The sequence below is a fragment of the Capra hircus genome, chromosome 5 (genome assembly GCF_001704415.2).
Source record: "Capra hircus breed San Clemente chromosome 5, ASM170441v1, whole genome shotgun sequence".
In the NCBI taxonomy this organism is placed as follows: domain Eukaryota; kingdom Metazoa; phylum Chordata; class Mammalia; order Artiodactyla; family Bovidae; genus Capra; species Capra hircus.
In genome coordinates, this window is record NC_030812.1 from 100,907,015 (window position 1) to 100,932,336 (window position 25,322).

Below are 25,322 nucleotides of genomic sequence, written 5' to 3' on the forward strand. Positions count from 1 at the left end.
CATCTAGTCAAAGCTATGATTTTTCCAGTAATCATGTATGGATGTGAGAGTTGGACTATAAAGAAAGCTGAATGCTGAATAATTGATGCTTTTGAACTGTGGTGTTGGAGAAGACTCTTGACAGTCCCTTGGATGGCAAGGAGGTCCAATCAGTCAATCCTAAAGGAAATCAGTCCTGAATATTCATTGGAAGAACTGATGCTGAAGCTGAAGCTCCAATACTTTGGCTACATGATGGGAAGAACTGACTCATTGGAAAAGACCCTGAAGCTGAGAAAGACTGAAGGCAGGAGGAGAAGGAGATGACAGAGAATCAGATGACTGGATGGCTTCACTGACTCAATGGACATGAGCTTGACCAAAATCCGGGAGATGGTGAAGGACAGGAAAGGTTGGCATGCTGCAGTCCATGGGGTTGCAAAGAGTCAGACATGACTGAGTGATTGAATGGAACTGACTGACTGAAAGAGCACTACATGGACAGAAAAAAGTTGATGAGTCAAACCTAAGATGAGTAACTTGGCACTTTGAAGTACAGTATACCATTAAGAAAATAAAAATATAAGACTAAAAACAAAACACACAAAAATCATAATAAATACTTTTGCCAAAAGTCATCATCATGATAATTTGCACCATTGTATTTGTAATAGTCAAGAACTGGAAATAAACTCAAATCTCTGCCATTAGTTGAATGGGTCAACGCATGGTCATGTGATCATCCAAAGGCATACTCTATAATAATAAAAATGAATGAAATGTTGCCATAAACAACATCATGAGTGAATCTCAACACAGTTTGGAGTCAAAGAAATAAACACAAAAGAAAACATACTGTATGGTTTTACATAAAGTTCAAAAACTGAGAAAATATTCTATGGCAGTACAAGTCTTAGGTAAGCAGTCTTCCCTGGAGAGGAGGACACGGCTATTGGGAGGCAACAGTGATCCTGTGGTGCTGGGAATGCTCTCTGTGTAGATCTGGGCTGGGGAACATGACCTAGGGGTACACTTATTGTTTGTACTTTGTTCTCTATTATTATCCTTAAATAATAACATTTCATAAAAATATTATTCATCTAAGAATTTCTTTCCCTGCATAGCACTTCTTAGCATTTCTTAGCACTTCTTTCCCCTGAAAAAATGAGTGAACAATGAGAATGCTATGGAGCAGGACCTTACAGAGCCTTCTCAGGACAGACCACCCTCATGTCCTCCACCTGCCTCTGTTTGTAGAAAAACCTAGCTAAAGAATAAATTTGATCACAGAAATGAAAAAAAAAATCAGAAACAAAGGAAAACAGTCAAATAAGACAAAATAATAATAGTTTAGCCCTAAACAAATTCAAGGACCTTTATTCCTTCTCATGGGCTATAGATAACATTCTGAGCCATATCTTTTGAGCTATTTTGCAGATACAGAAATCCCAAACAGTGGTAGCAATAAATTACATGATGACCAGACTAGTGGGGTGCCATTTCCTTCTCCGGGGGATCTTCCCAACCCAGGGATCAAACCCAAGACTCTTGCATTGCAGGCAGGTTCTTTACCATCTGCGCCAACAGGGAAGTTCGTAATCTTCACCTTACACAATTCCAAGATTGGCCTCAAGGAAATGGGAACAGACCAACACTAGAACTGATGGTTAACTGTAATTCAAACAATAAAGGTGACACTGATCAGACCTATTTCAAGATGATTGTCGGAGCTAGCTGTGCTATTCTGCAGGTAACCTGTCCCTGATTCCACCTGTGAACTCTTGACATTCCCATTTAAAAACATTCACCCCTGATCAGCAAGGAGAAGCTGGTTCTTTGGTACATTAGTCCTCTGTCTCCCCAGAACTGCTGGTTTCCTCAACAAAGCTGTCTTTAGTTTTACCCCACACTTGTCTCTCAGTGTTGGATTCTTGAGTAATGAGCAGGTGAAACCCGAGTTCAGTAACAAGATTAAACATTTCACAGAATATCTTCCTTTTTAAGCCTGTTTCCCCTTACTCTCTGCTCTGGGGACATTTCACTCCAGGAGCATCTTAAGTATAGTAGCCCTTCCCTCTCTTACCTGAGCAGATCACAGAGGCCCTGTTGCCATGGGAACAGTCAGGAACACCCAGGGCAGTCACAGGGCATTTCCACAGGAAGGACTCAGTCCCTGAGCAGTGAAATCGGGCTTTCCAGAGTTGATCACTTCCTTCTGCTCTGTTTGGGGTGGAGATGGCGACTCCACAGCCAAGCTGACGACAGACAACATTGGCATTGGCCAGACTCCAGTGGGAGGCACACAGCGCTCTCCATCGTCCAGAAATGTTCATCTCCACCTGCCCCTCACACTGAGAGGAGCCGTTTGTCATGAGCCGGACATCTGTGTACACTGATACAAACAGACAGGATTTCAGAAAAATCATATTTCTTGTTTAGCTTGATGTGAGTGTACACAGAGGCTATATCCTGACGTGCATCTCACCTGAACAGACAACCTGAGCAGCTCCACTGTGGTGACAAGTGCCCCCTGGACAGGGCACTCTGGGGCAGACCCAGAGCTCAGGTTCCTCCCCCTCACACCTGAACTCTTCAGCCCAGACCCGGCCATCGGACTCTCTGAAGGGTACTTGTCCCAGGACAGACACAGCCTTGCCACACCCCAGCTCTGCACAGATGACCTGGGCAGTGGGGAGTGTGAAGTTTCCATCAGACACTGGGGTCCAGGCTTCTCCAGAATGCACTTCTACTCGCCCTGAGCAGGGTCCATCCCCTCCAGCCAGACGCACAAATCCTAAGAGAAACAAACAACAACAAACCCAATGAGTGTTCATGAACCTGGCTTGACAATTGGAAACAACACCTCACAGGCAATGCTGGGAAAGTGGAATAAGAGGGGATACGAAGAGAGAATTCGACTGTCATTGTCAAATTGCATTTTCATGAGCAAGTTTCTGAAGAGATATCCAGAAGGATCGCAGGGTCAGTTTGGAAGGGCTGAATCCCAAGAATATATATTGGTTAGGAACGTTAATTCTTATCTGGGGGCCTGGAAACTTCAAGGCCCCAAGAAACTGCCAAGTGGTAAACATTCAAACTTGAGTGTATAGCTGAACTAACTGAGAGTGAAAAAAGATCATGGGATTAGAGAGGTTAGAGGCTTAAGAGCCAGAGAAGTTTAGAAGGTCATCCTGAAATTTCTGGGGCTAGAATTTTGGGCAGTTTTCTCTGAGCCAATATTCAAGTCACTGGGGATGGGAACATCATGCGGGCTGGATCTGAGTGCAGGCATTAGGTCACAATTAGGTAAGCTAATTGTGAAAGAAGTTGTTTACAGTTAAGGTTGGAAATGACAAAAGCTCAGAGCGGGAATAATCCTAGCCATCTTTCTTAAAAACCTAGGATTTATGAACACACCTGGGAGAAAGTGAAGTCTCAGTGGGATTATGCAAGAGAACTGAGTTAGTTGATTACTTCATCCTAGACATGAGATTCTTAGCAAATGTTAAGGAGTGATGATAATTTAATGTATTCAGAGGAAAACAACAGAATGGGAAAGACTCAAGATCTCTTCAAGAAAATTATAGGTAACACAGGAACATTTCATGCAAAGATGGGCTCGATAAAGGACAGAAATGGTATGGACCTAACAGAAGCAGAAGATATTAAGAAGAGGTGGCAAGAATACACAGAAGAACTTGATGCTTTTGAGCTGTGGTGTTGGAGAAGACTCTTGAGAGTCGCTTGGACTGCAAGGAGATCTAATCAGTCCATTCTAAAGGAGATCAGCCCTGGGTGTTCTTTGGAAGGAATGATGCTAAAGCTGAAACTCCAGTACTTTGGCCACCTCATGCGAAGAGTTGACTCATTGGAAAAGACTCTGATGCTGGAAGGGATTGGGGGTAGGAGGAGAAGGGGATGACAGAGGATGAGATGGCTGGATGGCATCATGACTCGATGAATGTGAGTTTGGGTGAATTCCGGGAGTTGGTGATGGACACGGAGGCCTGGCGTGCTGTGATTCATGGGGTCGCAAAGATCAGACACGACTGAGTGACTGAACTGAACTGAACAGAACCCTATCTATATGCCAACTGCATATTCCTTTCCTATTTGGATTTCTGAGATAGAAGCCAGCAAGCTACAGAAAAGGAGAGTGAGAGGAAGATAGCAGAGAGCAAACAAGTCCTATATATTTTAGAGATTTCTAAATTGCAAAAGCCTCAATAGTGATGAAACATAGATTTGGAAACCAAATACTTGTTCCACCAGATTTTAACGCCTTTTATCCCCTGTGCTTCTCCCATTTGCCACCTAACACTGCTACCCTTTCCCAGTACCCCCAAATGCAGAAAAGAAGAAATGATCTTAAAAGCTACAAATAGATGGAAAGGGCACTCCAAAAGGGAAGAGCTTGTGTAGGGAGTGAGGTGGGGTGAGTGGTAGGTTGAACGGGGAGTGAATAGAGTAAGAGAGAGACCAAGGAAAAGACTCAAGATCATGATTTCATCCTTCAGGGACCATATTTGGACAGAGAAAAGGTAATCCAATGGGGAAAAAACCCTGCAAATCATAAAGAATAATTTTAAAATAATTTGCCTGGTTTCTGAGTGTGCTCATGGTTATGTACGTAATGGTGGAAGCTGTCCTGGTAAAGGACTCTGATTGCATAAGTATGTGAACTTTGAAGTCTCAAAAAGAAGGATGTAACAGAATAAAAATCTACTATAGAGAGCAGGCGAGAACAGAAAAGACACCACAGAAATCAAAGAATTGAAGGATTAGCTTGACCACTGATACAAGAATGAATGATGAGGGAAGGATGATCTGCTTGCCTTTTGTTATTTATCCATTTCCATCTCCCCAGAGAGGCCCAGGTTAGGAGCCCTAGCCTCCCCTGGCTGGGAGTTTGGTCACAGGCTACACATTCTAATTAAAGCATTTTTATTTAACTGGCTGTTCTGGTTGCTCAGTCACTCAGTCGTGTCCGACTCTTTGTGACCCCATGGACTGCAGTGCTCCAGGCTTCCCTGTCTTCACTATCCTCCTGAGTTTACTCAAACTCATGCCCATTGAGTCAGTGATGCCATCCAAACTACTCATCCTTTGCCATCCCCTTCTTCTCTGGTCTTCAGTCTTTCCCAGCCTCAGGGTCTTTTCCAATGAGTCATTTCTTCTTATCATGTGGCCAAAGTATTGGAGCCTCAACTCCAGCATACATCCTTCCAATGAGTTATTCAGGGTTGATTTCCTTTAGTATTGACTGATTTGATCTCCTTGCTGTCCAAGGAACTCTCCAGAGTCTTTCAGCACCACAGTTCAAAAGCATCAATTCTTCAGTGCTCAGCCTTCTTTATGATCCAACTCTCACGTCCATACATAACTACTGGGAAAAAAAAAAAACCATAGCTTTGACTACATGGACATTTGTCACAAAGTAATGTCTCTGCTTTTTAATATGCTGTCTAGGCTTGTCAAAGCTTTTCTTCCAAGGAGCAAGTGTCTTTTAATTTCATGGATGCAGTCACAGTCTGCAGTGATATTGCAGCCCAAGAAAATAAAGTCTGTTGCTGTTTCCATTTTTTCCTCATCTCTTTGCCATGAAGTGATGGGACTGGATGCCATGATATTAGTTTTTTGAATGTGGAGTTTCAAGCCAGCTTTTTCACTCTTCTCTTCCACTTTCATCAAGAGGCTCTCCTCTGTTCCTATTCACTTCCTGCCATTAGGGTGGTGTCATCTGCATATATGAGGTTAATGATATTGTTATATTAATTCTATGAGATTAAAAATTTAGAAAGAACAAGAAAAAGGTATTTCTTGTATTGTTTTATATACCCTGATACATGTGAAATATCCAAATATATGCTGAATACTCAATAAAGTCTTATACATATCAGGATAGAGACTTCTGAGATATAGTATATCTTTTTTATTTTCTACTTGATTTTAAAATTTACATGGAAGAATCAGTGTGTGATAATTCCAAGAAAATTATTAACTAGAAGGCTGATGTGAGTAAAGCTACTAAATATAGTAAAGACATATCCTTGTCTGGTCTCTTGCTGTGTACACATCCTGTGTCCTTAAGCACATGTAGAATCCTTCACACCACACTTGGCCCCTCAGTGCTGCTCAGAGAACCTCACGCTTGCCTTCATCAGCTCCCTTTGCCATTCTCCTTCCTCCCAAGCTACTAAAAAACCTTTTCCCACCTTCTTCAAAAATTATATTTGTCCACTTACTCCAAATAAGCCCCCAAATGCAATTCTCTTATATCACTTGAAGTCATCAAATATAAACTATATAATCTCTTAACATAAAACACAGAAATTCAAGTTTTATTACCTCCACCTTTGACTTGTCAGTGCATGGCTAAGTGTTCCTCCAAAGTTTGCATTTATACAGATATTTTAAAGAAAAAATTTGAGAAAGAGACTTTTCTAGTAACAATGGAAGAATATATGACTCAGAGCATTCCATCAACAATTCTCTACCATCAAAGAACTATGAACATTGATGTCTAAATTTGCAAAGAAAACTTGAATCTGGCGCAAATCCATAAGAATCTCTGATCTGTTAAATGATAACCTCTGTAGGGATACACCCTCTATACAGGTAAATGATATCCTCCTATAGTAGGAGTAGCCTCCACTCATACTAGCCTAGTGCAAAATAATGTCTCACACTGTCTGTATAGAAACAACTCCACCCAGGAAAGTACATCCTCATTTTTTGTCCCTCCCACTCATAGCCTTCCTGTGCAAAGGGAGTGTGTATGTGGCTGTTAGCAAATGTTTCACTCTTACAAAAAGTGAATTATGAAAAAAAATTATGAGAATTTATTTTAACTGGGAGAATAAATAAAGCTATTTTAGTGTCAGGTAAGAGCACTGGAGAAGAACAGAATAGCAGAGACTTGTGAGAGGGAAGTGTAAGAAGCTCATAGCTCACAGCTACAGGGCTCTCAGGGAGGATGGGTAGCTGTCTCAGTCCTCTCCATCCCACCCGTCTCCTATTGTCCCTCTGAGCAAACACCAGCTTTCTTGGAGGTCTCCATCTTCCCAGCTCAGGGTCTTGAACTGACCTGAGCAGACGACTCCTGCATCCTGGCCTATGATTCACAGTCAGTGCTTCCCCCAGCCCCAGGAAGGGCACCTCCACACGTGGGACTCCTTTCCTGTGCACTTCACGTTGCCCAGCCAAATGGGCCCTGATCCCGGGCCAAAGGAAGAAGAGAGAGTGTCTTCCAGGGCTTTTCCACAGCCCAGTTGTCTGCACACCACGCGGGCATCGTCCAGGTCCCAGTTGTAACCACAGATGGTGCCCCAGGAACCCTGGTCAAGGATCTCCACTCTCCCGGCGCAGGGACCGCTCCCGTCTGCGAGGCGGAGCTGTCTGCTACCTGAGGAAAGAGAAATGGGACACGGGGCAATGACCTAGAGAAAGAGAAGGGTCGTCTATCCTGTGGGACCCTCACCTGAGCAGTAGGAGGCGCTCTCCTCTGAGGCTGCAGACCCTGCTAGTTCTGATATAGAGTCTTTGCACCCGTGCAGAAGGCAATGGCAACCCACTCCAGTACTCTTGCCTGGACAATCCCATGGACAGAGGAGCCTGGTAGGCTGCAGTCCATGGGGTCGCTAAGAGTCAGACACGACTGAAGCGACTTGGCAGCAGCAGCAGCAGCAGCGGCAGCAGCAGCAGCAGCGGCAGCAGCATTGCACTGGGGCAGCAGCTGGGTCTGGTTTCTTACAGCAGTGGCAAGAGAATGAATAAGGTTGAAAAGTAGGAGGAAAGGTTAAAAAAAAAGTAGGTAAAGAAAGGTTAAATAATGTCTATCAGTGCTGCACATTAAGTGGATAGTGAAGTAGAGAATTAAACCTAAAATTTTCCACTTCCAGGGAGAATGGAGTTCACAGCAGGCCAATGTGTCTTGCTGGGTCTTTAAGGTACAACTTTAAAAGCTGGAAAATGTTTTTTAAGAAACAGTAAATGTATTCGACATTTATAACACAACATGGACTAAATATGCTAAAATTCTAAACGGTGGGGATTATTTCAATGTTAGTACAGGATCTATAGCTTCTTTTTCTCTGTGGGGATTTGCCAATTCATTGCATAATTTAATGATTCATAGTCTGGGCTCAGACAAGCAGAGGACTACTGTTGTGACAGGAAGCCAGCATAATTTGGGGGTTACCTGGTGCTGAAGAGACAAAATTAGACTCTTGAGAGCCTCTCTCACACAGCACGTTTTCTCCTCAAATATTTGCCCAGTATATAAGCTGTGAAGGGCAGGAAGCTAGAGAACTATATAAAAAGACTTGGAAAGCTGAGTCTTTTTCATTATTTTGAGTACTTAGCTACCAAAGAATCTAGGTTCTGAACTGAAATCTCTGAAAGGCTATGTCATAGGGACAGAGAAATCAGAGGTGGACTGAGTGCTACCAAAACTGCAACCCATACTTGTTATAGCTCAGTTTTAGGTTATATTTAGATGTTTGGGTGATACACACCCCTTCCCCCTACCTGCCTAGGAAAACAAAGGGTAAATCCTTTCAGGTGTTAGAAAGTGTATCAGGAGTATCTTACTTTTTCATATATAATTTATAGCACTCAATAAAAAATGACATGACATTTGACAAGCTAGGATAACATAACAAATGGCCAAAGTGAAAAAAGATAAGAGAATGCAGAGACACCTATGATAGAAATGCTGGACTTAGCAGATAAGGATTTTAACTACAATCAATGTATTTAGGGGAAAAGAGAGAAGAAGAGAATAAACAGGTTAAAAGATGAAAAAAATAACAAATAATCATAAATAAATAAAAATGTCTAAGGAACTATTGCCAACCTAAAATAAAATATCTAGGTTTAAAAAGTGAATGAATAAGTCAAAAGAATTTTCTATAGAACTTAGAGTATAGTGATTTAGAGGAGTCCGGTGACTGCAGCCATGAAATTAAAAGACGCTTACTCCTTGGAAGAAAAGTTATGACCAACCTAGATAGTATATTCAAAAGCAGAGACATTACTTTGCCAACTAAGGTCCATCTAGTCAAGGCTATGGTTTTTCCTGTGGTCATGTATGGATGTGAGAGTTGGACTGTGAAGAAAGCTGAGCGCCAAAGAATTGATGCTTTTGAACTGTGGTGTTGGAGAAGACTCTTGAGAGTCCCTTGGACTGCAAGGAGATCCAACCAATCCATTCTGAAGGAGATAAACCCTGGGATTTCTTTGGAAGGAATGATGCTAAAGCTGAAACTCCAGTACTTTGGCCACCTCATGCGAAGAGTTGACTCAATGGAAAACACTCTGATGCTGGAAGGGATTGGGGGCAGGAGGAGAAGGGGACGACAGAGGATGAGATGGCTGGATGGCATCACTGACTCGATGGATGTGAGTCTGAGTGAACTCCGGGAGTTGGTGATGGGCAGGGAGGCCTGCCGTGCTGTGATTCATGGGGTCGCAAAGAGTCGGACACGACTGAGCGACTGAACTGAACTGAACTGAACTGAAAGATGAAAGATGAGAAAGAGAAAAAAGAGGAGGAGGAGAGGGAGAAGAGATACAGAGACAGACAGACAGAACTGCAGAAGTAATATCTGAAGGTATAACAATAGAGAATATTTTTAAAAATAAATGGAGGAGTATGAAAACCCCCACTCCTAGTAAAGCTGCTGAAAATCAAAAGGAAAAAGGAAAATCTGGAATAATAACAGATTTATTTAATACAAAAGGAGGGGAAAAAGAAGACAAAAAGGATCATAAAGCATGTGGATCAATTAAAAGCAAATGGCAGATACCAACACATCAACATCAGTAATTGCATTTACAGTGAATGCATTAAGATAAAACAAAATTGACGCAAATGTTACTTGCAAAATGCCCACCTTATATTATGAAAGCAAAGGAAGGTTGAAAGTAAAATGATGGAAAAAATGTACTAACTGTAACAAAACTGGAGTAGCTATATCGATGTCCCAGAAAGTAGACTTTTAGGCAAGATACACTGAATTAAAGAGGGAATTTTCATGATTATAATGAGATGTACCCTTAATAAAGATATTTTAGACAACAAAGTTCAAGGTAACAGAACATAACTTAGAAACATACTTGACAGAGTAAAAAAAAGAAATAGACAAAATCACAATCAAAATGGGGGGGTTATTACCAGATCTTTTTCAATAGCATGCAGACCAGACATACAAAAAACAGAGAATAATTCAGTAGATGCACAACAACATAGCCAGCACGTTTAACTAAGTAACACATAGAGCAACGCACCCAACACCGCAAGAGTTCACATTGCTGTACATGCACGCGGAACTTTTGCCAAAATGACCACATAATAGGACAAAATCTTTCACTCTTTGAATTCATACAGAATATTTACTCTGACCACAGTGGAATAAAATTAAGAACTAATAAGGAAATATTTATAGCCACCTCTATTTGGGGAAATTCAGCAAGATCCTTCCAAACACCACCTGAGTCTGGGAATAAATTTAAACCTTACAAAATATTGTGAAATAATGATAATAAACACAAAATAATGGTATGATAAATTCTTCTAATGAAACTCAAGTAGTGCCTAAGGGAAGTTTACACCCTAGATTTAGAAAGAAGGAAAGACTGAAAGTGAAAAAAAGTAAGCTTCCAATTAAGAAACTAGATGAGAAAGTCTAAAGAATGTAGAATGTTGGGGTTAATTTAAAAAGGAACAAAAATTAATAGGAAAAGAAGGTAAGCATAAGATAGAAAATATGGAAGAAAACCCTTTAAACATGGCTCATTTAAAACTGATGAACACTGAGCAATACTAATGCAGAGCAGAGAGAAGATGCAGCTAACAATACCAAGAATGAAAAGGGGCATCAGTATAGATCATACAGATGTTTCTGTCATACTTTTTGTGCTGTTGTTTGTTTGTTTTTTTGCTGTGCTGTTGCTCATGGGATCATAGTTCCCAGGTCAGGGATTGAACCTGGACCCATGACAGTGGAAGCCCAGAGATTTAGCCCCTGGATTACATAGTTTTATTAGTACAATTTATACATTTAATGTGGATAAGTACACATAAAGTATCAATTTCTCCACAGCTTTGCCAACACAAGTGTCTTTAAGCAAAAAACAAAAAAAAAAAAACAGTCATTCTGACAAGTGTGAGATGATATCTCTTTGTGGTTTTAATTTACATTTCCCTGATGACTGAAAATGTCAAGCATTTTTTTATATACCTATTGCCATTTGTATGTCTTCTTTAGGGAAATGTCTATCCAAGACCTTGGCCAATTTTTTAATTGAGTTATTAGGTTTTAAGTTTGTTGGGTGTTTTTTTTCTCTTTTCCGTATAATTTTTGGAAATTAATACCTTATATAATTTGTGCTAGCTTGCTTTTTCACTCTGTTGATCTTTCATTTGGTTTGTGGAAGCTTTTTAGTTTGGTATATTCCCACTTGTCTATTTTTGCTTCGTTGCCTGTACTTTTGATGTCATATCCATGAACTCATGAAACCATGTGCTTTTATTTTGTGATGGAGCTAAGATATCACATATCTAAAATGCAATTCTTACCTGGTGATGATGTTATACCATCACACATAGTAAAATCAATTCAGATAAATAAATAATTTGATTTTAGCTTTTGAATATTCTTTAGTGGAACTATAAAATTGTTTGCAGAATATAAAACTTGATTCAATGTTATTTTGAGATGAAGAATGGCATTTGAAACATTGCACTAAAGGCAGACGTCAAAAAAGTAAAACATTACAGATTTGACCACATAACCCACCCATACACATATACAACCTTAAAAATATATGTAAAATATGGGGAAAATCTTACAAAAATATTTAAGAAAAACAGTAAGTGATGTTTGTTTATAAAGAGTTCCTATGAATAAATAAGAAATTTTAAAACATTCTAAAGAAAAAATATTATCATGAAAGATATCTTAAGACAGTATATAGGAAAGAAGATAACATTTTTGTATATAGTGTTTGTGAAAGTCACTCAGTCATGTCCAACTCTTTGCAACCCCATGGAGTATAGAGCCCATGGAATTCTCCAGGCAAGAATACTGGAGTGGGTAGCCACTCTCTTCTCCAAGGAGTCTTCCCAACCCAGGGATCAAACCCAGGTCTCCCACATTGCGGGCAGATTCTTAACCAACTGAGTCACAAGGAAAGCCCAAGAATAATGTAGGGAGTAGCCTATCCTTCTCCAGCGGATTTTCCAGACACAGGAATCAAACCAGGGTCTCCTGCATGGCAGGCGGATTCTTTACCAGTTGACCTACCAGGGAAGCCCTTATGTGGATAAAAAACCATGATGCTATGAAGAAAACTATACTCTCTTTTAAAATTAAGTATTTATTTGGTTGTGCTGGGTTTTAGTTTCAGCATGCAAATTCTTACTTGTGGGATTATAAGAGAAAAAATTGTAACTGCATGTGGTGATGGATATTACTGTATGTGTGGTGATTTACCAATATGTACAAATACGTTAACACTGTTTTACACTTAGAACTAATATAATGTTATGAGAATTGCATCTCAATTAAAAATTTAACAAACAAGGTTGGAATATGTGGATTAAATTAGTTTCATTCTTACCTCATTTAAGCTTCTCTGGTGGCTCAGACAGTAAAGAATCTGACTTCAGTGTAGGAGACCTGATTTCATACCTGGGTCAGGATGACCCCCTGGAGAAGGGAATGGTAACCCATTCCAGCATTCTTGCCTGGAGAATCCCATGGACAGAGGAGTCGGGCAGGCTACAGTCCATGTGGTCACAAAGAGCAGAACTGAGCAACTAACATTTTCATTTTATATCATTTTGTGGACCTAAATTAAACTCATCACTTAGATTTTAAAATATCAAATCTCTGTAAAGTAAAATAAAGTAAAAATAAAAATTAAAAAAAATATATCAAATCTCACTGCATCCTACAGGGTTGGGACAGACACACAGAAACAGACAATAAGTCACCTTCACACGAGATATAGGCTTCATCCTTGGGAGAGCATGAAGTGTAATTCCAAGGGTCAGAAGGACACTGCCAGAGAGAGGTGTCTGTTTTCCGACAGCGGATTCCATCCACCCACCGGGGTCTAAAACCTTCTCTAAGACCAACAGAAGAATTGAGGGTTCCACTGTCCCCACAGCCAAGCTGTCTGCAGATCACGGACACAGTGATGTCTTCCATGGGGCTGCGGCAGACACTGCCCCAGGTCCCATTGTAGAAAACTTCCAGCCACCCAGCACACTTCTGGTCCTCACTCACCAACCTGAGGGCCAGGAACTCTAAGGTTGAAAGGGGAGGAGACAGGACACAGTAAAAACTTTGCTGGATGTTCTAGGTTTTCCTTTCTTCTAGAAATGGTGAACATTCATCTCTGACCTTGTTCAAGAGATACCCACTAGATGACAAGACTGACATCACCTCCCTTTAACTGACTTTGTCCATTTGTGTCTGTCTTTCTATTTCTACTACAATGGTGTAGTGGATATGAACTGAGAGGAAGACCAACCTACATGGGTGCTATTCAGGGAGGGGCAGCTGAATCCCGCTTCCTGATGAAATCTTTAAAGAGTATGTCAAAGGGATGTGATGTGGATATTAGGGAGATAAGGATAATAATTAATCCAAAAATGTCCACATCCCAATCTATGCAACCTGTGAATATGTTACCATACCTGACAAGAGGGATTTACAGATGTGATTCAGGTAGGGACCTCGGGATGGTGAGATGATGTATTAACAATATGAGCCCAGTCTAATCACATCCTTAGACCCACTATCCTTAAAGGTGGAATACTTTTCTTAGCTCCGGCTAGAAAGAGAGATGTGACTCTGGATAATGGTTGGAGGCTTGCAGCATTGCTGGTCTGGTAATGGATGAAGGGTGCTGTGAAGGAAGGAATGTAGGTGGTTTCAAGAACTTTGAAAAGGCAAGAAACAGATTCTCCCCTAGAGCCGCAAAAGTGATGCGGCCCTGCTGACGCCTTGATCCCAGTCCAGTGAGACCCCTGCTGGACATCTAAGCTAGAGAAGAGTAAGGAAATAAATATGTTGTTTTAAACCATTAACTATGTGGCAATTTGTTACAGAACAAACAAAAACTAGCACAGTGGCTTTAAGACTTCTCTACCATATGTACCAGAAGGGTGAGCCCTGATTTCAAGAAAAACTGTGAGAAAAGGCTCTGCCAGGGAACACTATTGAGAAGAAAGGACCAGATTGTCAGCTGCTGCAGGAGGAAGTAAAAGCACCTCATGTTCTTGTCTGCTGGAAAGACAGGATCCATGGGAGGAAGCCTCCTTCTCTGGTCCTTTCAGCATCTCTCCCTCAGGGCTCTGACCCCCATCCTCCAGGGCCCCACCCCTCCCCCAGCCTGTGGACAGTGTGCAGCGCGGACCTGAGCAGATGACCCCCGCGTCCTGCTTGTGTCTGCAGTCGTGCCGCCCCCAGCCCCGGGAAGGGCACCTCCACACGTGAAACTCGTTTCCAGTGCAGTTCAGGTCGTCTAGCCAGATGGGCCCTGATCCTGCCCCGAAGTGAGCAGACCCCATGGCATTGAGGGCTTCTCCACAGCCCAGCTGCCTGCACACCACGCGGGCATCGTCCAGGTCCCAGCCGTCATCACAGATGGTGCCCCAGGAGCCCTGGTCAAGGATCTCCACTCTCCCGGCGCAGGGACCGCCCCCGTCCACCAGGCGGAGCTGTCTGCTGTCTGAGGAGAGAGAAATGGGACAATGGGGCAGTGACCCCAGTGGTTGAGAAGGGTCTTCTTTCTTGTGGGACCCTCACCTGAGCAGTAAGGGGTGCTCTCCACTGAGGCCACAGAGCCTGCTGGTTCTGCCATAGAGTCGTTGCACTGGGGCAGCACCTGGGTCTGGTTTCCTGAAGAAACAACAATGATCAGAAGTCTGGAAGGGTTGAAGAACAGGAAACTGATTTAAGGAAAATAATGACTTACTGAAGGAGCCTAAAATGAGAGCTGTGAGCCAGCAGTAAGGTTATCATACTCTTAGTGTTCACCTTCTCCCTGGAGAGTTCTGCTTCTGACAGTACCACAATTTCTGTTCTAACCCAAGTGTTGCTGTAAGAATGAGTTAAGTAAGTTGTATCCCTAAATGTATCCCTGTGCTGTGCTTAGTCGCTCAGTCATGTCCGACTCTTTGTAACCCCGTGGACTAGAGCCCACCAGTATCCTCTGCCAATAGGATTTTTCAGGCAAGAATAGTGGAGTGGGTTGCCAAGCCCTCCTCCAGGGGATCTTCCCACCCAGGGATCACACCAAGGTCTTCTGCACTGCAGGCAGATTTTTACCATCTGAGCCACCAGGGAAGGCCAAATCTATCCCTTAGCAAAAGCAAAAGAAAATTCTTTCTGAAGGATCTCTACAATTTCTTCAATGTGTATCTTTAGAAAAAACACTTATATAAAATAGATCTCATGAGAAAGGAAAGGAAAAAGGAGACATTAGAAAGAATTTCCCAGGGTGTTCAGCTGCTAGAGTTACCTGACGAGAATATATGTAGCCACGGTTAAAGTGCTTATGGAATTAATTCACAAAATGTGCATCTTTGCAGATAAATAATAACAAAAACCAAATACTTCTAGAGCTGAAAAACTTGTTAGCTGCAATTAAGAACTAAAGAATAAGTGTAGCCGCACATTAGCTCAGCATAAAGTAGAAACATCAAAATGCAAAATCAGAGGATATTCTTCAATTAATTCAGGTCACATAGCAAGAGTTCTCATTATATTGTTGTATGGCAGTTTTTCCAAAACACTTGGTTCACTTCAGTTCAGTCCCTCAGTCATGTCCAACCCTTTGTGACCCAATTAACTTCAGCTTGCCTGACTTCCCTGTTCTTCACCAACTTCTGGAGCTTGCTCAAACTCACGTCCATTAAGTCAGTGACGCCATCCAACCATTTCATCCTCTGTCTTCCTGTTTTCCTCCTGCCCTTAATCTTTCCCAGCATCAGGGTCTTTTCCAGTGAGTCAGCTCTTCTCATCAGGTGGCCAAACTATTGAAGATTCAGCTTCAGTATCAGTCCTTCCAGGGAATATTCAGGACTAATTTCCATTAGGTGGTTTGATCTCCTTGCAGTCCAGGGAACTCTCAAGAGTCTCCTCCAACACCACACTTCAAAAGCATCAGTTCTTCAGTGCTCAACTTTCTTTATGGTCCAACTCTTATATCCATACTTAACTACTGGAAAAATCACAGCTTTGACTAGATGGACCTTTGTCAGCAAAGTAATGTGTCTGCTTTTTAATATGCTGTCTAGGTTGGTCATAGCTTTTCTTCCAAGGAGCAAGCATCATTTAATTTCATGGCTGCAGTCACCATCTGCAGTTATTTTGGAACCCAAGAAAACAGTCTGAGGAACCCATCGTTTCCTCATCCATTTGCCATGAAATGTTGGGACCGGATACCATGATCTTTGTTTTTTGAATGTTGAGTTTTAAGCCAGCGTTTTCACTCTCCTCTTTACTTTCATCAAGAGGCTCTTCGGTTCCTGTTCGCTTTCTGCCATAAGGGTGATGTCATCAGCATATCTGAGATTATTGATATTTCTCCTAACAATCTTGATTCCAGCTTGTGCTTCATCCAGCCCAGAATTTCACGTGATGTACTCTGCATATAAGTTAAATAAGCAGGGTGACTATATACAGTCTTGACATACTCCTATCCCAATTTGGAAACAGTCTGTTGTTCCATGTCCAGTTCTAACTGTTGCTTCTTGACCTGCACACAGATTCATCAGGAGGCAGGTAGGTGGTCCAGTATTTCCATTTCTTTAAGAATTTTCCACAGATTGTTGTGATCCACAAAGTCAAAGCCTTTGGCATCGTCAGTGAAGCGGAAGTAGAGGTTTTTCTGGAACTCTCTTGCTTTTTCTGTGATCCAACAGATGTTGGCAATTTGATCAATATAAAAAGGTTAAACTTAGTAGCTGAAGGAAAAAATATGTACTTAATTTTGCTTATGATTTGGGTCATTAATCAGGAAAAAACTCAGTTTGGCAGTCTTTCAGTGGGGTCTTTCAGAGCTGCAATTAGATGTCATCTAGAGCTGAATTCATTTAAAGGCTTGACTGAACTCTGGTTCTGTAAGGAAATTAATTCCCAGAACCGTTCTAAGGATAAAGGAACATCATGTCTTCAACTGAATTCAGAAAGAATTTACATATTCAAGAAGAAATGGGGCAGAAGGGGAACAGAGAAGGAAGGACACACACACACACACACACACACACACACACACACAGATTAAAGCAAAATATTGATACCAAGAATTAGAAACCAAGGTAAAAGTCATAAAGGAATTTTTATATTGTTTTCCCAACATTTTTATGTCTCAACATACATCAAAACTGAAAGAATTAAAAGATGAAAGCAAGTCAAAGAGAATTCATTGCCAGGACACTGTCACAAAATACTCATAACATCAAAAATAAAATACCTAGGAGAAATCCTAGTAGAAGATGGGGAAATTCTCTGAAATTCAGGATCTAACTGAATGGAGGGATGTATTATGTCAATGATTTGAAAAACTCAACATTGTCAACGTCAATCATCCTCAAATTTCTATGTCTACTCTCAAATTTTAAAATCTAATCTCAATGATACCCTTAAGCTATTCTTTTGGTGAAAATGACAAGCTGACTTCTAAATTCATACAAAATACAAGCAACCAAAAATGAACAGCACAGATGGTAAGAAAAGCAACGATATTAGAGGAGTTAATATAAAGTAACTCTTGTAAATTATTCAGACTAACTACAAAGTTTGAAATTCAGGGAGATAGTGAAGGACACGGAAGCCTGGTGTGCTGTAGTTCATGGGGCCACAAAGAGTCAGACGTGACTTAGCGATTGAACAACAACAACTATGAAGTTATGATAATTAGGAAAATGCAGTATTTTTTCAAGGATAGAAAAATGACAACATGGGACAGAATAGAGAGTCTCAAATAAGACAGACATAATTGCTCTTCTGCTTATGACGAAGGCAGCACTGCAGTGGGGAAGAGTCTTTTCAGAAAAAGATTCTGAGTCAATTGGATGTCCATATGAACCCTGACCCTTATCTGACACAGATATCAATCCCAGAAGGAATGCACAATACTATGCAAGATAAAAATGATAAATTTCCATAAGATACTCTTAGAGAATGTTTTTACAATCTTTGAGTAGACAGCAGCCCATCAGGCTCCACCGTCCCTGGGATTCTCCAGGCAACAACACTGGAGCGGGTTGCCATTTCCTTCTCCAATGCATGAAAGTGAAAAGTGAAAGTGAAGTCGCTCAGTCGTCACCAACTCTTAACCACCCCATGGACTGCAGCCTACCAGGCTTCTCCGTCCATGGGATCTTCCAGGCAAAAGTACTGGAGTGGGTTGCCATTTCCTTCTCCTTTAAAGAATATAAGAAACATAAATGTACAGAAAAATGTGGTAAGTTATATTTGCATAAGAAATGAGTTCATCAAAGGATACCATTTCATTAAGAAAATGAAAATCATAGACCATGGAAAACAAGTAACATGGAAAATAAGTAACACATATTTGCATCCAAAGACATTGTCATGGTAAGCTGTAATATCATATTTGTAATAGTCAAGAACTGGAAATAACTCAGATTTATACTGTCAGTAGAATGGATCAGTACATGGCCATGTGATCATTCAAAGCATACTCTACTCTAATAAATTAAGTGCTACAATATACAACATCATGTGTGAATCCCAAACATAATTTTGAGTCTATGAAATTAGATACAAAAGATGAAACATACGGCATCATTTTAAATAAAGTTCAAACATTGATGAAACTCTCTATGTTAGTAGAAGCTAGGTAAGCGCTTTTTTCCCTGTCGAGGAGGGAAGACACAGATACTGGGGACGACAGTGACTGGTGCTGGGACACTCTCTTTGTGCGCTGGGCTGGGGTTCATACTGAGGTCTACACTTACTGTTTCTACATTGTTTTCTATGATTACATGTAAGCAACAATGTTGCTTTAAAAATATATTATTCCCCTTCACATTTCTTGCCCTGACCTGAAAAATGAATGAACAATGAGAAGATCCATATTTCACCACGAAATTTCTGACTTTGAAGCCTGTTTAACCTCACTCTTTACTCTTGGAGACATTTCACTCCAGGAGCATCCTGAGTACCAGTAGCCCCTCCCTCTCTCTTACCTGAGCAGATCACAGAGGCCGTGTTGCCATGGGAACAGTCAGGACCACCCAGGGCAGTCACAGGACAACTCCACAGGAAGGACTCAGCCCCAGAGCAGTGAAATCGGGCTGTTAGGATCTGATCACCTCTTTCCGCCAAGTGTGGTCCTCCAGGGGTGGAGATGGCAACTCCACAGCCAAGCTGACGACAGACAACATTGGCATTGGCCAGACTCCAAGGGGAGGCACAGAGTGCTCTCCATCGTCCAGAAATGTTCATCTCCACCTGCCCCTCACACTGAGAGGAGCCGTTTGTCATGAGCCGGACTTCTGAGTATGCTGGTAGAAGAAGACAGAGTTTCAGCAAAATCACATGACTTTCTCACCTGAGCAGGGTGTTCACAGAGGTGAAAGGCCTGACCTGCATCTCACCTGAACAGACAACCTGAGCAGCTCCACTGCGGTGACAAGTGCCCCCTGGACAGGACACTCTGGGGCAGACAGAGAGCTCAGGCTCCTCCCCTTCACACCTGAACTCTTCAGCCCAGACCGGGCCATCGGACTCTCTGAAGAGCTCATGTCCCTGGACAGACACAGCCTTGCCACATCTCAGCTCTGCACAGATGACCTGGGCAGTGGGGAGTGTGAAGTTCCCATCAGACACTGGGATCCAGGCTTCTCCAGAATATACTTCTACTCTCCCTGAGCAGGGTCCATCCCCTCCAGCCAGACGCACAAATCCTAAGAGGAAACAGCAACAAAACCAGTCAGTGTTCACGGTACTGACTTGGCAGCTGGAAACCGCACGTCACAGGCAGTGGAGTGAAAGTTTTTCGTTTTAGGAGTGGAGCATGTAGAGAGTCTTTGACAGTTAGTGTCCTTATTGAATTTTCATGAGCAGGTTTCTGATACTTTTTGATGCCAAAAAATTGCATGAATTCCTTCGGTGACCTCAGTGGTAAGGGAAATGAGTTAAGAAAACTCAGAGAGGCATAGAGAGAGAGTCCCAGCCGTCTCTCTTGAAAATCTAGGATTTGCCAAAAATCTGGGGGAGAGTGTGATCTCAGTGGGAGTTTACCAGATAGCTGAGTTTCCACATTGTCTCCTATTAAAGGTTTTTCTTCTCAAACAGGACTCATAGAAAATGCTAAGGGCTGATAATAATGGATTTTAATACTATCATTGTACTAATTCTAACCACAGAAAATTATGCATTCTTCTCAAGCACACATGGCATAGTCTCCAGGCTAGGTTACAAATAAGCCTTAACAAATTCAAAAATATTAAAATAATTCCAAGTATCTTACATGACCATAATGGAATGGAACTAAAATTCAATAATGATCAGAAAACAGGAATTCATGAATATATAAAAATTAAACCACACACTCATGTTTTAAGATTGTTTTCCTATTTCTATAAAGAATGCTATTTAGATAGGAATTGCATTAAATCTATAGATCACTTTGAGAAGTACAGGCATTTTAACAATACTAATTCTTGCAGGCCAGAAACATAATGACTTTCCATTCATCATATTGTCTTTAATTTCTTTCATGAATGTTTTACAATTCTAAAAGAAGATGGCATGTTGCCAAAAAGAAGGAAGAAGAAGGAGAAGGAGGAGGAAATGAGCAAACAAGCCATAATTTGGAGAGTTCCAAGTTGAAAAAGCCTCAGTATGGATAAATATGCAAATATTTGTGGGAAACACTCATTGAGTAGCTTGTTAGCATACTACATCACCCTCTGCTCCTCCCATCTACCACCTAAACTGCTATCCTTTCTCATTCCTCCCACTTCAGACAAGCAAACGCCATTTTAAAAGATACAGATGGATGGAAAAGAAAATCAGAAAGGATAGCTACTGCTGAAGTATGATGTAGGTGGGGTATGAGGCATGCAAGGTGGGATCAAGGAAGTTTTGAACTAAAGGAGGAAAACCAAAATAAGAGTTCATCATTTGGTCATCAAAGGAACACATTTTGAACTGAATGAAGATAACCCAATGAAAAAACTTTATTTAATTCATCGAGGACAATTCCCTGATTTCTGGGTGTGTTCTGATTATTTACTTCTGAAGTTCTTCCTGGTAAAGGACTGCTTAATGATGCCCAACATCCAACCAAAAAATTATTAGAATTTCCAAAAGAGAGAAATATAACCCATAACACATTTTTTTAAAACAATCAGACAGCAAAAGAGACACCAATGTATAGAACAGTCTATTGGACTCTGTGGGAGAGGGAGGGTGGTATATGATATAAGTTCGATGCATTGGGACGACCCAGAGGGATGGTATGGGAGAGTCTTGTGGTAATTCAGAAATTACAGAAATGATTGAATTGGCTGAAGAGCTCCTTAAAACCCTAATACCAATATGCTTAATGAAGCATAAAAATAAACAGGAGAAAAAATTAAGAAAAATAACAAATGAGAATTCTGAAACTGAAAAATATAGTATTGGAATGAACAATTATTTGGATAATTACACAAGAGACTGGGCATTGCAGAATAAAAGAACTGGAAAGTAAACACAGCAGTAGAGACGGCCTAAACTGAACCAAAGAGACTAAAAAGGCAGAAAATATGAATGGAAACACAGTGGCATGCAGGATAATATCAAAATATATAAAATACGTGTATTTGGAGATTCAGATTAAGGGATGTGCAGAAAAATATTAAGAAAAGATAAATGACATTTTCCCAAAGTTATTGAAAACTGTAAACCCACTGATCCAAAAAGCTAAACAAACCCCAAACAAGATAATGAAACCATTCTCAGAAAACTTGACAATGTAATTAAGGAAATTCATTGGTAAACAAACGAACAAAATATGTTAAGAGCAGCCAGGGAAGTTTAGCACAATATATACAGGAACAAAAGGATAAGTATTATTTACTGACTTTTTGTTGGAGGCAATGAAAGTCAGATGACAATGTAAGACATATTTAAAGTATTGGGATTGGGCATTTGTTACCCTAAAATTGAATCACACAAGAAAATACTTTTCAAAACTGAATGAAAACTAAAATGATTTCAGGTAAATGAGAGATGATAGAATTGGAAGCCACCAGACACACGCTACACAAAACTGCCTCAGGAAGTTCTTCAAGCTAAAGGGAGATGATGGCAGATGAAAACATGGATCCTCTCAAAGCTATAGAGACTGTGCTAAATGTTGATTCTCTATTAGAAGATTTAAGGCAAAAATATTAGCAACAAACCATAAGAATCATAATAAATTGATAAATAGAATGTATGACAATGATGGCACCAATGACAAGAACAGGGACGTGAAAGAAAAGTACACTGGGTGACATTGCATGTTGTGACATAATATCGTTTCAAGGTAAAATGTAATTGAAGGTTAATAATTCAACACTGGGCGTTCCCGGTGGTTCAGTGGTGAAGACTCCACCTGACAATTCATGAGATGTGGGTTCAATCCATGGTCTAGGAAAATCCCACATACCACAGAGCCACTAAGCCCGTGCACCACAGCTAGTGAGCCTGTGCTCCAGAGCCCAGGGCCCACGACTACTGAAGCTTGTGCCCCATAGAGCCTGTGCTCCACAGCAGGAGAGGCCACCGCAATGAGAGTCTCATGCTGCAGCTAGAGAGGAGCCTCTGATCTCCACAACTAGAGAAAAGCCCATGCAGCAGTGAAGGCCCAGCCAGCAAAAAATAAAATTTATTATAAACTAAAAAAATTAAACATTATAATCACCTAAAAATATGATACAATTAGTAAACCAATACAGTATTTAAATTAAAATGGTAAAATATACTCAAACATTAAATTAAGAACAAAGACATAACATATAGCAGCTGATGCTGCTATCGCTGCTAAGTCACCTCAGTCATGTCCGAATCTGTGCGACCCCTATAGACATGGCAGCCCACCAGGCTCCCCCATCCCTGGAATTCTCAAGGCAAGAACACTGGAGTGGGTTGCCATTTCCTTCTCCAATGCATGAAATGCAAAAGTGAAAGTGAATTTGCTCAGTCGTGTCCTGACTGTTAGCTACCCATGGACTGCAGCCTACCAATGCTCCTCCGTCCATTAGGGATTTTCCAGGCAAGAGTACTGGAGTGGGGCGCCACTTGCCTTCTCCGAACAAATAGCAGGCAAGTACACTTAAACCCAATTGTGTCAATAATTACATTAAATGTGAATACATTTAAGTACTCCAAACATAAAAAACGAGATAATCAGACCAAATAAAATAAGACAAAACAATATACTATCTACAAACTTATATGTGTTTAAATATAAACCAGAGAAACATACTAAAGAGGTAAACATTACATATCCATGCAAACACAAATCAGACAAAACTGCATATAATATCTAAATTAATATCATACAAAGTCAGACTATAAGATAAAGAATTCATTCAGAGAAAAAGAAACATTTTATGATAATAAAATACAAAAGAAATTATAAGGTATTGAAACTGGTGGGTTAAAAATGAAGTGATGCTTAGAGGAAAATTTAGAACCTTGATGCTTCCTTGATGATTACATTAGAATAAAAATAGAAACCAGAAGGAAATGATCCAAGACTCCACCTCAAGAATCTACAAAAGCAACCACAGTCATAACTGAAAAAGAGGAATGAAAACTGAGCATAGAAATCAATTAAGAAGAAAGCAAATACACCAAGAAAATCAATACAGTCCATTAGTGATTCTCTTAAAAAGAACATTAACACTGGATAATCCTAGCAAACCAATTAAGAAAAAAGAGGGAACACATTAGTAGCACCAGTAATAAAAGGAGGGATATCATTGTAGATCTTCCCAACGTATAAAGATATGAGATATGACCCAGTGTTACTAATTTGAAAATTTGTTGTAAAATGGGCCAAGTCCTTAAAAGCACATTACTTGTGAAACACAACTCACCAAAATCTGATACAAAAAAAAAGAGAAAAATATGAGTAAACTTATTTGTTAAATAAACAGAATCCATATTATAACAATTTTCCACTAAGAAAACTGCCAGCTACAAATGCTAGCACTTCCACAGAGCTCAGAAATGACTCCCACAGCAAGATAAAGGAAGAGAGGGAGGGTGAATGTAGGAGTTGACTGCATCTTTCCAACCCTCCCCTCCTGCAATCCTTGCATCTTCATCCCCTCACCATTCTGCACTTCAGTACTGTAGTCCCTGGTGGCTCAGAAGATAATCAAGACACTGCTTGCAATGCGGGAGACCCAGGTTTGATCCCAGGGTGAGGAGGATCCCCTAGAGAAAGAAATGGCAACCCACTCCAGTATTCATGCATGGTCCATGGGTCACAAAGAGTAGGACAGGGCTGAAGCAACCTGGAACGCTTGACCACAGTCCTTCACAATTTGTGTGTTCCCTCCCAGATCTTCCACCTGAACTCCATGAAATCTCCTTGTTATTTCAAACAAGCTTCTCTACATTCTCCTCTGGTCATAGTTTCCACTCTAGATTTCTCCTAAACATGGTACTTCACTTCCAGCAATCCACTACTGAGGCTGAAATTTCTCTTCCATACCTGACTCCTAACGTTGAGCAGAAGAAACTCCAAGAGTTTTGATTAAAATAATGAAAACACATGCTATTCTAATCTTATTTCTGCTACATCACCACCACTTTGACTTATCATCACATCATTAAAATATGTCTGAAAATACAGAAAAGACAGACCAGGGGGAGGAAACTAGTGACAAAAAGAGAAATAGAAGGAAGGAACCGTAACCGTTCATAAAAATGTGAGAGTCTAAGTTAGAGCAATGGTAGTCAGGGTGTACAAACCACGATCAGGGTTTAAATATTAGTTCAGCTCAGTTCATTTCAGTTCATTCGCTCAGTCATGTCTGACTCTTTGCAACCCCATGAGTCACAGCACGCCAGGCCTCCCTGTCCATCACCAACTCCCAGAGTTCACCCAAACTCACGTCCATTGAGTCAGTGATGCCATCCAGCCATCTCATCCTCTGTCATCCCCTTCTCCTTCTGCCCCCAATCCCTCCCAGCATCAGAGTCTTTTCCAATGAGTCAACTCTTCACATGAGGTGGCCAAAGACTGAGAGTTTCAGCCCCAACACCACACTTCAAAAGCATCAAGGACTCTCAAGAGTCTTCTCCAAC

General features: G+C 40.9%; 1 pseudogene; it reads right to left on the minus strand.

The window, feature by feature from the left end:
* LOC102172536 overlaps nt 1-25,322 on the minus strand; it is a 46,478-nt pseudogene that overhangs the window by 20,755 nt on the left and 401 nt on the right.